The sequence below is a fragment of the Chlorocebus sabaeus genome, chromosome 9 (genome assembly GCF_047675955.1).
Source record: "Chlorocebus sabaeus isolate Y175 chromosome 9, mChlSab1.0.hap1, whole genome shotgun sequence".
NCBI classification, from domain to species: Eukaryota; Metazoa; Chordata; class Mammalia; order Primates; family Cercopithecidae; genus Chlorocebus; species Chlorocebus sabaeus.
This window is the reverse complement of record NC_132912.1, coordinates 47,264,076-47,276,825: the sequence shown is the minus strand read 5'-3', so window position 1 is coordinate 47,276,825 and position 12,750 is coordinate 47,264,076.

Genomic DNA, 12,750 nt, shown 5'->3' with positions numbered 1-12,750 from the left:
AGCTCCCAGGAAACTTCCCCTCAGACCCAGGGCTCTGAGCTGGGTAATGTCCAAGGAGAGGCACAAGAATGACTGGTCAGGGACTGGAGTCTCTGCCTGGCCTACCTAAGGGTATTCTCAGCCGCAGGTCCCCTAACTCAATGAACAGAACAGGGAGGGGATGCCTCTGAGCATCCACGCCCGAAGCCTATCTGTCTCAGTCTGGCCACAGCCCCTCCAGCACCTGAAATGTTAACTCTGCTTCCTTCTAGAAAGTCTGAGACCATGGAGGAGGCTGGGCGGGGGCAGGTGTGGATAGGTGGACACTGGCCAGACAGGGCCCTAAGGCGCCGCCTTGCCTGGGTGCCCAGCCCTGATTCTGGCACAAGGACCACGCTCCACACCAAGCACACTTGCCAGCCTGCCCTGTCTGCTCTGAGCCATCTCCTCAACCCACTGCCTCTTCCCTCTGCCGGACACCCACCTCTGACGCCTCCCCCACAGCTCCATGTCAGCTATATGCTGTTTCTGTCTTCTCATTAGGACTTTAGGCACACTCCAGACAACATCTCTTTTTATTTTTATTACTAAAATGTTCCTCTCCAGCAACACCAAACCACCAAGGGGTGGCTGGCAGGGCAGCACTCTCCGGGTCAGGCCAGAGGGGTGCCTGGGAGGGGGCTTATGGCAGAGGGGCAGGGGTGGACCACTCCCTGGATGCATTTAGGACTATTTTGCAGATAGGTGATGGGGAAGCATCCACAAGGATAGAGTTTGAAATAAAAAGCAAGCTAAAGCCAGGACTTTGGGGAATGGAGCTCAGATCCCCAAAACTTAGCATGTAGAACAACGTTTTTGAATCTTACTGGGCATAAGACTCACCAGAAAGAGATAAAAATGCAGATTTCAAGGCAGCCGAGGAAGCTGCTCCCACAGCAAGCCCTGCTAGGCCTGTGGTGTGTTTCCAGGAAAGATTATGGGAGACTCAATGAAGAGAAAAGCAGAATCCAGGGATGGGTGAGGTCGGACAGCCAAGGCCAGAGCACAGGGTGTAAACCAGAGAGGTCGTGAGGTCCCAGCTGATGGGAAGTACACGAGAGGTAGGAGGGCTGTGAGTGGAACATGGATCCTGAAGTCACAGATCTCTGGGCATGACTTCCTGCGATTCTGAAAGCCTCCAGCTTTCAGGTCAACCCTTGAAATGTGAGCAGGTCATACAGAACCTCGGGGCCTGTGAAATCTTCCTCCTTAGAAATAGACTCTTAATTTATAGAGTTGAGAGTCCACCCAAGAGGAAAGAGCTGGATTTATTGCTGGCAAAATATGAAGGTTGTAACACGATACCTCTTCAAGTCTCCTTGTATATTTTCACGGGCCAGGCAGTAATTGCCTCCAGAGGTGAGGCGCTGATGGGTTAGGGGAGGAACCCTACCCACCCACCCACCAGCTAGGAGGAGGGGGTCTGGGGCCAGGTACAGCTGTGGTAAGGATGCAGGACAGAATGCACTGAGAAAAATAAGTCATGGTAGGGTCCACCAGGCCCAGGAACTAGCAAATAAGGAAGCCACAGAAACAGAGGGAAGGTGGTAAACAGGGCAGAAGGGAGCCGAGAACTTGCTCGTTACAAAGGCAGGAACCCTACTCTGTTCCCAAAGGCCTAAAATCTCTCCAGAGGGTAGCCGTGTCCACACAAGGCTTCCTCTGGGTGAATCAGGCACAGTGAGGGCCCGGGATGAGTCACTCTCGCTCCAGCCTGGCGTCTTCCCTTTGGGGCCTTTCTGCAGACAGAAAACTGTAGCCAAATTAGGACACTCTAAGGATCTGAAGGCACCAAGGCCTGGTGGTGCGTCCAGATTTTCCGCCTGATTTGGGGTGATCCTTAAGTCATCCGACTTTCATTTTCCTCATGGTGAAGGGTGTTTATCAAAACCCAGTGACTTGTGAAGACCACCAAATGGTACCTATGTGATGTCAAAGCTGTGCTGGAAGAAGGGAAGTGTATTCCCCCAACTAGTGGTTCAGGAGAAAGAGGCATGACTCCCACAAGCACTGGGAAAACTTTCATCCACCAATTAATCACACAAGTCATGCAAATGAACACTGTGGGAGGTGTCTCAAAGGAGAGAACATGCACCTGCCCCTGCCCCCTGCCCCTGCCCCTCCCCCTGGCCCTGAGGACCTTGGCAAAGATTCTGTGAGGAGCTCACCTTTGGACTGAGGTCTGGAGGATAAGCACATGCCAACAGGTCAAAGAGGGGGCAGACAGTCATGGGGGCAAACAGAGCACCATGAAGATGCCTAGAGCAGGGGTTCATGGTGAGCTCAGCCTCATGAGAGGTTGCAGCCAGAATGGGGAGGACTGTGGACCAGGTAAAGATCTAGTCATTGATCTGGGGAAAAAAAAAAAAAAAGGCCCGTGAAGCATGTAGAGACATTGAAGGATTTTAGGCAGGACAGCGGCACAGTGAAGCTTTGAAAAAGGCCACGCTGGCCAGAGGCAGTGCGGGGAGAAGCCTGCAAGTTGCAGGACCAGCACAGAGAGGCGTCCTGGCCATTTCCACCAGGCAGTCTCGAGAGGGCTGCTGCAGCTCCAACTGAGACGCTGGCTGTGGATAAAGGCGGATGTGTCTGAGACCACCTGACAGACAGAATCAGCGGGGACAGACTGCATTTGGGGTAGATGAGGGTTTGCTGTCTCCACGGCAATATTCTAACAGGAGGACCACGGGAACAAGGTGTGACTTGGAGCTCCAGATTCAGGCTCTGTTTTCATTATGTCAAGATCCAGGTGCCATCTACATGGGAGCTTCAGGAAGGCAGTTGACTGTGTGTTTCTGGAGCTGAGGAGAAAGCTCTAGAAGGAGATTTCAGTGTCTATGTCAGCTGCACATGGGAGTTCACGAAGCCAAGCTCCTGAATGAGACAGCCAGAGGAGAGCTCCACGTGAGAAAGAGTGACAGCCAGAACTGAGTCACAGTTGCACCCCATGGACAGTAGCCGTGTGGAGTGCACAGAACAGGAGAGAATGGGGCCTGGAGGCCAAGACAGTGTGTCAGAAGGAGGGAATCATTAGCAATGACAAAAGCTGCTGAGACCCTGGAAAAGAGAGACAACAAGAGAACTCCAAGGGTTGTACGGAGAGATCATCCAGAAAATGCTGAAAAGTCGGTAGGCGACAGACTGTAGGGACATTGGGTTGCATGTGAAAACAATTGGGGTGAGTGAGGAAATGTCAACGCTTTTGAATATGTGAGAAGTAGGATTGGAGCTGTGCTTGGGAAGATCATGGTGGCTTGAAAGGAGAAAAAGCTAGGAATTTCATTCTCCGTGTTAATACTGCCATCTTGTAAGAAATAAGGCGGTGTAGGACAAGGTTGGAGCAGTCTAAGAATGGATGGGAATGATCAAATCACAGCCACTAAGCTCGCGGGAACTGAATTAGGGGGTGACTCCACAGATTTGGAAAGGAGAGCAGCTGGACTTAGCGTTGAATGGGCCACTACAGGGTGAAGGCACAGACAACTAAGAGACTGGCAGGAATGAGAACAGAATCCATGCCCCTGTCAGAGCTGGATGGCCAGGGATTCTCTGCTGAGCCGTTGTCAGGGGCAGCTGTTTCAGGTTCCAGTAGAATGTCACAATGTGGAGACACCCACCAGTCACTGTTACCTGAAGACCTGTGCTCAGGACACAGGGCAAGTGGGTATGGGGCCGGCAGGGACTGCAGAGTTCACTCAGGGACACATGTGGAATGCACAGAGGGGCTGTGGGAACACAGAACCCAAGAGGAAAGGACAGTGGACAGCAGGAGTGAGCAGGAGACACGGAGAAAAGGATGGATGAGGAATGGAGCCCTGTGGAGAAGGGCAAAGAGACTGCTTCCACCGTGGCTTTGCGGTGAGATGCCGGGCAAGGCTTCTGCAGTCCCCTGGGTTTGGAGGGCACAGTTTCCACTCGTGTGTAGGAGGAGGAGCCAAATGGAAAGGGATGGAGACAGAGGAGGAGGGCAGTGGGGCAGCAGCTCAGGACCACACCATCTGAGGACTCAGCGCAGGCCGCCAAGGGAATTCTTCAGTTGTCTGTTTTGGCCACTACTACTTGTGTGTGTGAATATGTGTGTGTGTGTGTTTTCTGAGCTTTATTGAAGTATAACTAAAAAATAAAAATTGAGTATTTAAGGTGTACAAGCTGTTTTGATATAAACAGGCATTCTGAGATTATCAAGAACAAGCTAATCACCATATCCATCACTACATTTTTTGTAAGAATACTTGAAATCTACTCTATTAGCAAATTTCAAGGATATAGTGCAGCATGATTAACTATAGTCACCATGCCATGCATTAGGTCTTCATAATTTATCTAATAAGTAAGTTTCCTATCATGTTTTTCAATAAGAAAGATGGGTATGGAGAAGTCAAAATGGCCAATGAATGTGGAAAAAAGAACAAGATTAATGGCAGTGATTACCTGACATGCTAATTAAGACACTGAAACATTGTCCATCTGTCCAAGTAGCAAATGCAGCCAGTTTCTGCAGACACATCATTTGGGTTAAAGACAGGACTGCGTATCATAGGATGGCATTTTCTGTGGCCGCTGCCATGGTGGCTCTCCCAGCCCCTGCTGTGGGCATGCCTGGACGCGACCCCCAGCCTCCTCGCTTCCCTGTGGTGTGGGTCGCTTCCTCTAGAGCTGCAATTACATTTGAGCCAGAGTCAGACACAGAGGCTTCTGAGCCCTGAAGATGCTGCAGGATCTGCGGGGCTGCAGGAAGCTGCCTCAGGACCTGCTTGTGCAGGCACGAAGGCAAGCTCAATGGCAACTCCATGATGTCTTAGAGATTTCCTCTAATGTCACAAAGGGGAGAAAGACCAAAAGTGCCATATTTGAGGTCCAGAAACAGAGCCAAGTGGGCACTGTAACTCAGGATGGGTCAAGGGACCTGGCCACTCACATACAGCTGAGAGGTGGCAGAGCCGGGATTTCATCCAGGCTGCCAAAAGCCAAACACAGACCCTGCCTGCAGCACGCTCTGCCTCTCTAAGTCCACCCTGCCTAGGACTACGAAGGCCGGGTGTCCTCCCACCCAAGGCAGGCAGTGGTGGGAGGAAGTCAGTGGAGAGACCAGGTGAGGGCCCCCAGCACAGCCACAGCACAGCCCTGCCCATGTGAGCCTGTGGGACATCGACACATACCACGCGTCACCTTGTGCACAGTCAGCCCCCAAGCAAGGGCACAGCAGAGCACCTGGTCGCAGAGCAGTGTGGACAGGCGAGGGCACACTGGCCCTGCAGGGGAGAGTGGGCGACTGAGGAGCATGCTGGGGCCAGGGTTGCCACCAGCTAGCCTGAGCCAGGGAAACTATTCAACCTTTTTTTTTTTTTCCAACAAAAACAATGACAATTTTCTGTCCATTGTCATTTCCTAAGAACGCTTACGGGACAAAGTCTGTGCTGCAGTAAACAGCCTGGGAGCCAAAGTCCTCTGGCTCCAGCGAGCACGTTAGGCATGATTCATCTGGTGAACATTCTCTTTCTAAAGAGGGAAGGCCAGGTTAAACAAGGGTTTGCACAAAGCTCTCTTCCTGTGGCAAACAAAAGCCTGGGCTGGGCCAGCCATCAGTCCAGGCTCAGGAGAGGTCCTTAACCAAGTTCGTATGTGGCTCCCATGAGACCCTCCCAGATGAGGCTTGGGGAAGATCTGATGATGATGGTGATGATGATGATATGGTGTTCTTCCAGAAATGCCTAAAATGTGCCAGTAGAGTCTTCCCTGGGAAGTAATATTGTCCTGGCAAAGCAATGGTATCAGGAGGCCTTTTAGTCTCAATCAGAATAGGAAGGAGAAGGTACCTTTGGGAATAAATGAAGCACCGTGGGTCCCAAAGAGAGCCAACATGCAAATCATGGCCTGAAGACGACCCAGGAGGGAATGGAGCTCAGGACCAATGAGGGGACACAGAGAGGAGGCAGCAGAGGGACCGGCAGCACCGTGATCCAGGCATCCATAGTGGCAATGCCAAGCAGCAATGGTCCTCCTGCGCTCAGTGGTTACACAAAGGCCCAGATCAGTGCCAAGCAGGTGGTCTACTGGGTAGGCGGGGTATGAAGGAGACATTTCCTGCCTGATCTTGTCAGCCAGGCTCACATCTCAGACCAATCCCCATCCCACCTTAAATTGCAATCCACATCCTTCTTAGGAAACAAGAAACCCCTCAGTCTGCACAATGCTTTCTTTGCCATGATTTGTATCACCTATGTCTTGCTCTATGATTTGGGGATTATGTCCATTGTTTGTTGGCTACACTCCCACCCCTCAGTTGGAATATGCATCAGCTGTAGGAGGGCAGGGAATTTTTTGTTGCTCCCTAATCTCCCCCTAGCACCTCAAGCAGTGCTTGGCACACAGCAGGTGTCCACAGTACTTGTCGAATGCAGAAGTGAATGAACGGTAGGATAGAGTCACCCAGCTGACTTGGACCCGGACTGGCCCAGCTGGTGGTCTACACCGTGATTTGCTGCATAAGCCACGCAGCTTTTCCTGCATCGACACAGATGCAGCCCCTTTGTCCAAACATGGTGCTCCCTCTGTCATTGATGGGAACCAGATGGAGTCTCGCCTGTAACATGACTGAGCACTGATTTCAGTAAAGTAAATGAATTACCAAAATGTAGTCATTATAATCTATCTTCATCTTAGTGACACACTTGGCCGGCTGCTATAAACCAGGGCTTGAAGAGTGAATGTGAATTTACAGACCTCTCAGCTCTGCCCACAGGACCCAAATCTGGCAGAATTGTCATCTCTATTGAACTATTACAACTGAATGATGAGCTCTTCTACCCCCAGATTTACCCGTAATATGTGGTAACCCAGTTATAGGAGCTGTCTGATAATTCATCCTAGTACATCAGATTTGGAAAGACCTTTAGGGTCATCTAAACAAATTCCATCTGCTTGAAACAAATGCCACTAAATCACAGCTACCACTCTTCCAAGACTGGGCCAAAGCCCAGCTCACACACCTCATCCCACTCAAACAACAGTCCCACACACAAAATGAAGTGTCCACTCCTAAAGCTGAGTCAGCCCTGAAAGGTCCGAGGGCTTGAGCGACCTAGCTCAGGCATGACAAGTGACTTTCAGAACTGTTACTCAAACTGAAGAGTGTCTGACTCCAACCCAGCACTCCCAACCATTCTGCTCACCACAGACTCTGAATTCTGGAGAAAATTGTCAATAGAGATGTAGAGTATTGGTGACTCATAGGTCCTTGACACCTGCACTCACCAATCTTAACAACATTAAAAGCGAGAAGGCCAGACATTGTTGCTTCCTGATGTGATGAAGGTACAACAGGAAATGCACAGCATTCATACAAAGTGGCTCTGCAAAAAAATAAAAAATAAAAAAATACGTGAGTTTAATCAAGCATTGGATATTAACCACCTGTAAGAGGCGTGGAAGATAAATCTTCAAGAAGAGGGCATTTAGCTAAATCCAGAACATAATCCACTCTACAGAAAAATGACCCATGACCAAGTTTTTTCAACAAATAAATGCACTTTAAAAAAACAGGGACATGTATTACAGATTAAAAGAGACCTAAGAGACACCTCACCCAACCACAGTGCATGGACCTTGTCTGCATCCTGAATCCAGCAAAGCACCTGCAAAAGGACAATGACTTTTATATTTAGCTGAGATTCATTTATGATGACTACAGTATACTATTCCATTCTATACCTTTTTCCTTTTTTTATTTTTGTAGATTTAGGGGGTACAAGTACAGTTTTGTTACGTGGATAGATTTCATAGTCGTGAGGCCTGGGCTTTTGGTGTAATCATCACTTGATTAGTATACATTGTACCTGTTAAGTAATTTCTCATCCCCCCCTTGCCCTCCCAACCTCCCCCCTTTCTGAGTCTCCAATGTCTGTTATTCCACACTCTATGTCCATGTGAACACATTATTTAGCTCCCACTTATAAATGAGAACACACAGTATTTGACTTTCTGTTTCTGGGTTGTTTCACTTGAGATAATGGCCTCCAGTTCTGCACATGTTACTGCAAAAGACATGATTTCACTCTTTTTTATGGCTGAGTAGTATTCCAGGGTGTGTGTGTGTGTGTGTGTGTGTGTGTGTGTGTGTGTGTATTATACACATTATACATATAAAACATACATATTATATATATACACCAATACCAATATGGTGTGTGCGTGTGTGTGTGTGTGTGTGTGTGTGTGTGTATACTTCTAGAATTTGCTTCAAAATACTCCAGGAAAAATAAAACACAGAGTAAAGGGGTAGATGAAGTAAGAATAGCTAAGTGCTGATCATTATTGAAGCTAGGATATGAACAAGTGAGGTTTCATTCATATTAAGTATACTTCTAAATATGCTTAATATTTTCCATAACAAAGTTAAATTTAAAAAGAAGTAATGACACCCAGGAATAGAATCTTAAACACCAAAGCAACATTGTACTTTATATGGAAATGGTCACGCTCTCCCTTTGAAAAGCTTTCTCATCACGGGAGATAAAGTTACCAACTTAGAGAAATGGAAGGATCTCAGTGAGAGACTCCCCAGGAATATACCACAGAAAGCAAAAGCATAATGGCTAAGAGATAAAACTATGGAAAATTTAAGAAAAGATGCATGTTTTTAAATACTAGTGAAACATTTAAATATACATAATGAACTGGTAAAATATAAACTACATGTCAAAAAATCTTAACATTATCATTACATTAAAAATTTCATAATCCTATAAGAAAAAATAGACTATTCCCTCCAAACGGGCAAAAGATATGAGCAGAAAGTTCGTGGGGGGAAAGGAAAGGTATAAAGACAGCGTATATGCATAAGGGAAAAAACAAGCACAAGTTCACTTGTAATAAAATCAGTACATATTTAAAAAGAACATCAAGGTCTACACATTATTGACAAGATGAGCTCACTGGAGAACATCACATAGTCCCGCTGTGGCTGAGGGGAAACTGTTCTTCCGCCGCACTGCTGGTTCACACTCGCTATTTATATGTAGCAAAAGCTCATTAATGCCCTTTGTTTCAGCAGTTCTTCTTACAACTATTTATTCATGAGAAGTAAAAATAAGCAAAGGTTTGTCTTACCTACAACAGTAAGTACAGGCAGTTTCCTCTGGCGCTATGTAAAAATTCATGTATGATTGAAGATGATGAACCCTTGGCTTGAAGTCAGAGGCCTGAATCCTGTTGCTGGCCTACTTTTAGGACTTGGTTTCTTCTTATCCTATGGGCTAAAAGTTAGCACTTAAGTCTACAGCTACTGAAAAACTGGAATAGATCTAAAAGACAAAGTGTTTATTTTTGCTAATATATATAAGCTACCTATTAAAAACCTGCCTATTCAGTAGATACCATTTTGCGCATCAGACTAAAATAATAAAAATAATGATCTTCTTCAGTCTTGAGTCTTGAATCTCAGAATCTTCATCTGTATGGTGAACTCACTGGGATAGTTTTAGAAAACACATCCATTGGCCAATACTCTGAGTTCTAGTCCAACATGAAAAGCATATCCTTGTGTTATCCAAGTCATAAAAGTAGAGCCAGTTTCCCTAAGATGTATTCTTGGAATTTTCCAGAAGATTAATTCTTCTCAAGCCTTAGATTGCTACAGGATTGACCTCGTGGGCTAACATCCATAAGAGGACATTACCAGTTGAGAACCCATGGACTTACAGGTGAAACTGACTGCAGCTTGCTTCTATCTGAATTTCCCCTGAGGTGAACAAATCTGTGCCAGTAGGAGTTGCCCAAGTCTCCATTCTAGAGCAACAGGGCTGTTTTGAGTGCAGTTATGAAGGAGGAAAAGCAGCTCCATGCCTCCATGGAAACCCAGCCTGAAGATCTCAAGATCCTGGTCCCTGGAGAAGCAGATCCATGGCACCAAACCCCACACTGTACAGCCCATCTAAAGGTCAACGGCACCTGTGCAAGAGATATTAAGGAGCAGCAACGATAAACAAAATCAGAGCATCTATGAGCTTACTCCAGTGGCGAATTTGAGGAAAAGCTTTGGCGTTATCCAGGTTGAAATTGAAGTCAAATACTGCAGCGTTTCCAGAAACATGAGGCACTGGTTTGTCCCCAGGACAGGAAATACTGATGTTGACTTTCATGATGGAAACAATGACTTCTGCCCACTCTCCACCCTCCTTTCTTACACTTAGAAAATCTGGCATTAAAATGAAAGGCAAACCAAAAAAGAAATGGAAGGTGACAACCAGAGAAAAGACCATGTCAGCAAAATCCCAGCTCCAAGTCCTGAGCCCTGATACTGAAGATGCATTCACAGTTTGACACAGAGGGTGGTATTAGGATCTAGGAACAGATCGGGAAAAATTTGAGTAAAGGAAGCACCTGACCAGGAGAGCCAGGCTGCACTTGGAATCACTGGGGAAGGAGAATCTTGGTTACATTTGCTTACCAGGACTACCCTCCTGTGGGTTAATCAATCCTAATAGGATGCTGAAGGGTTTTTTTTAAATTTTCAATTCAGAGGCCCATTTTTAAAAATATGCTCACTGTTGGTTAAGGCACACAGCTGATTTTATTAATATATGTGAGGATCCATGTCTAAAGAACTCAAAGTTATTATTAAACTCATAACTACTAAATTAACAGGCACATATACAACATAAACATTCTCAAATAGAGGACTGTGTCATGTTTAAAACCCTACTTGTTCGCTGAGCACCATTTTATGCAAAACTATCTGAGAAAACAGCTGCCAATTAATATTGGAATAAGATAAAGTCAACCTATGCCAATGAATGGAGCAATATTGGAACCTATTTTCTAGAACTAACTTGATCATTCAACAAAAAATTCTGGCAGGAAAAAAGAAGAATATATACATACACACACACATATACAGGTTCTTTTCAGAAAACGTCTCCGAAATGTGGTCCTCATCATGTGAACGCAGTGTTCATATGTGTGCTGCCTGATTTGACTCTCAGCTTTCTGCCATTGCATTGGTGTTTGGGGGGTTTTATTCTCATAGTACAGAAAAACTTTCAGTTGTTAAATGTGTGCAAAATAAAATGTAAACAGCACAACTCAATTACTTTCCTTCAAACTGATGGCATGTTTCTCAGTGTCTGTCTGTTGTTTTAACAGAAACTTTTCTATCAAAATCATCTGCAAAGAATTGAAATTACCCTTTCAACATTTGTTTTCCAAAATCCCTGCTCTGTTTTCTCTTTGAAATTCGAAATTACTAATATACCATACTGCAAATATAAGTGCCTTTCTCCAGAAAGCTCTAGTGGCCAAGTAGAAATGTTTCCCTTCGGATCAAGGAAATGGTATTTTGTGATTAAATTAGTTTGAGCAACACAGTTCTGGGTGTTTTATATCACAGAGCTGTGATTTTCTAGCAGATGGCTTTGACATTTTTATACTGAGGCAAGTTTTAGTTTTCCAACCTCAGTTAAAATCTTTAAAACGTTTGCTTTAGAAGGAATTACTACACAATGGGAAAAGAACCATATGCAATACCTTATCATTTAGGAAAAATATTCCATTTTGAAACTGGATTTCATTATGGCCTGTTTTGTGTAAGTAGGCTGCAGGTTTAGTTGCTACACACATTGTTAGGGCCCTGCAAGCGTCTGTTTTTCGTTACCCTCCCCATACAACCCGGCCCTCTGAACCCCGGTGCCTGCATCTGTGCACATACATGCTGTGATTCATTACAATAACAGGAATCTGCTGCTGTTATGATTGAGATAAATCAGCTTTGTGGTCTGGGCAGCCATTCTGATAACCATGGCTCCACCTCAAATTTGCTGCCTGGTCTTAAGCCATCTGCAATACAGTCTGGTCGACGAAGTAGACACACAGATACTATATTTTCTTAGGAATTCGAATAAAATAGATACTGTGGGCCAGAAATTTAACTAACACCTTTCCCTACATTAACTAATTTAATCCTTACAACATCTTTAGTTGTTAACTCTTTCTCTTATCTGCCTTAGGTATACTAAGGGATTGCTTGCCCACAGCACCCCAGTTGGTGTGCAGCTCAACTTGATCCCTGGGTCCCAGCTCTGAACAGCTGTTATGACATGCTGTCACCTTGCCATCTTGGCTCCAGGGTGAGGACTGGGGTCCCCCACTGCTCATTTCTGTAGTGGGTCCTGAAGGGAGGAAGAACCAGACTCGGTCATCCACACTCTCCCCAGCCCAATCACCTGTCTGCACCTTGGGGCTGGATACATCGCTGGCCATGGCGTAGACTGGTCTCTTGGCAAAGCTGAGGGGAGGTTAGCCAACCTGGAGTTTTCTACCTAGTCAGCTCCCACTAACAATGGTAACTGTGACTTCTCTCTCTCTTCTTTCTTACATCCTGTTTTCTTTCTCTTTCGTTTTTTGTATTTTTGTTTTGTTTTGCTTGTTTGTTTGTTTGTTTGTTTGTTTGTTTTGAGACAGGGTCTCACTTTGCCACATAGGCTAGAGTGCAGTGGCATGATCACAGCTCACTGCAGCCTCTACCTCCTGGGCTCAAACAATCCTCCTGACTCAGCCTCCTGAGTAGCTGGGACTACAGGGGCATGCCACCACACCAGCTAATTTTTGTTGTTGTTGTTGTAGATATGGGGTCTCACTATGTTACCCAGGCTGCTCTCAAATACCTGGACTCAAACAATCCTCCCACCTCAACCTCCCAAATGTTGGGATTACAAGCATGAGTCACCACACCTTGCC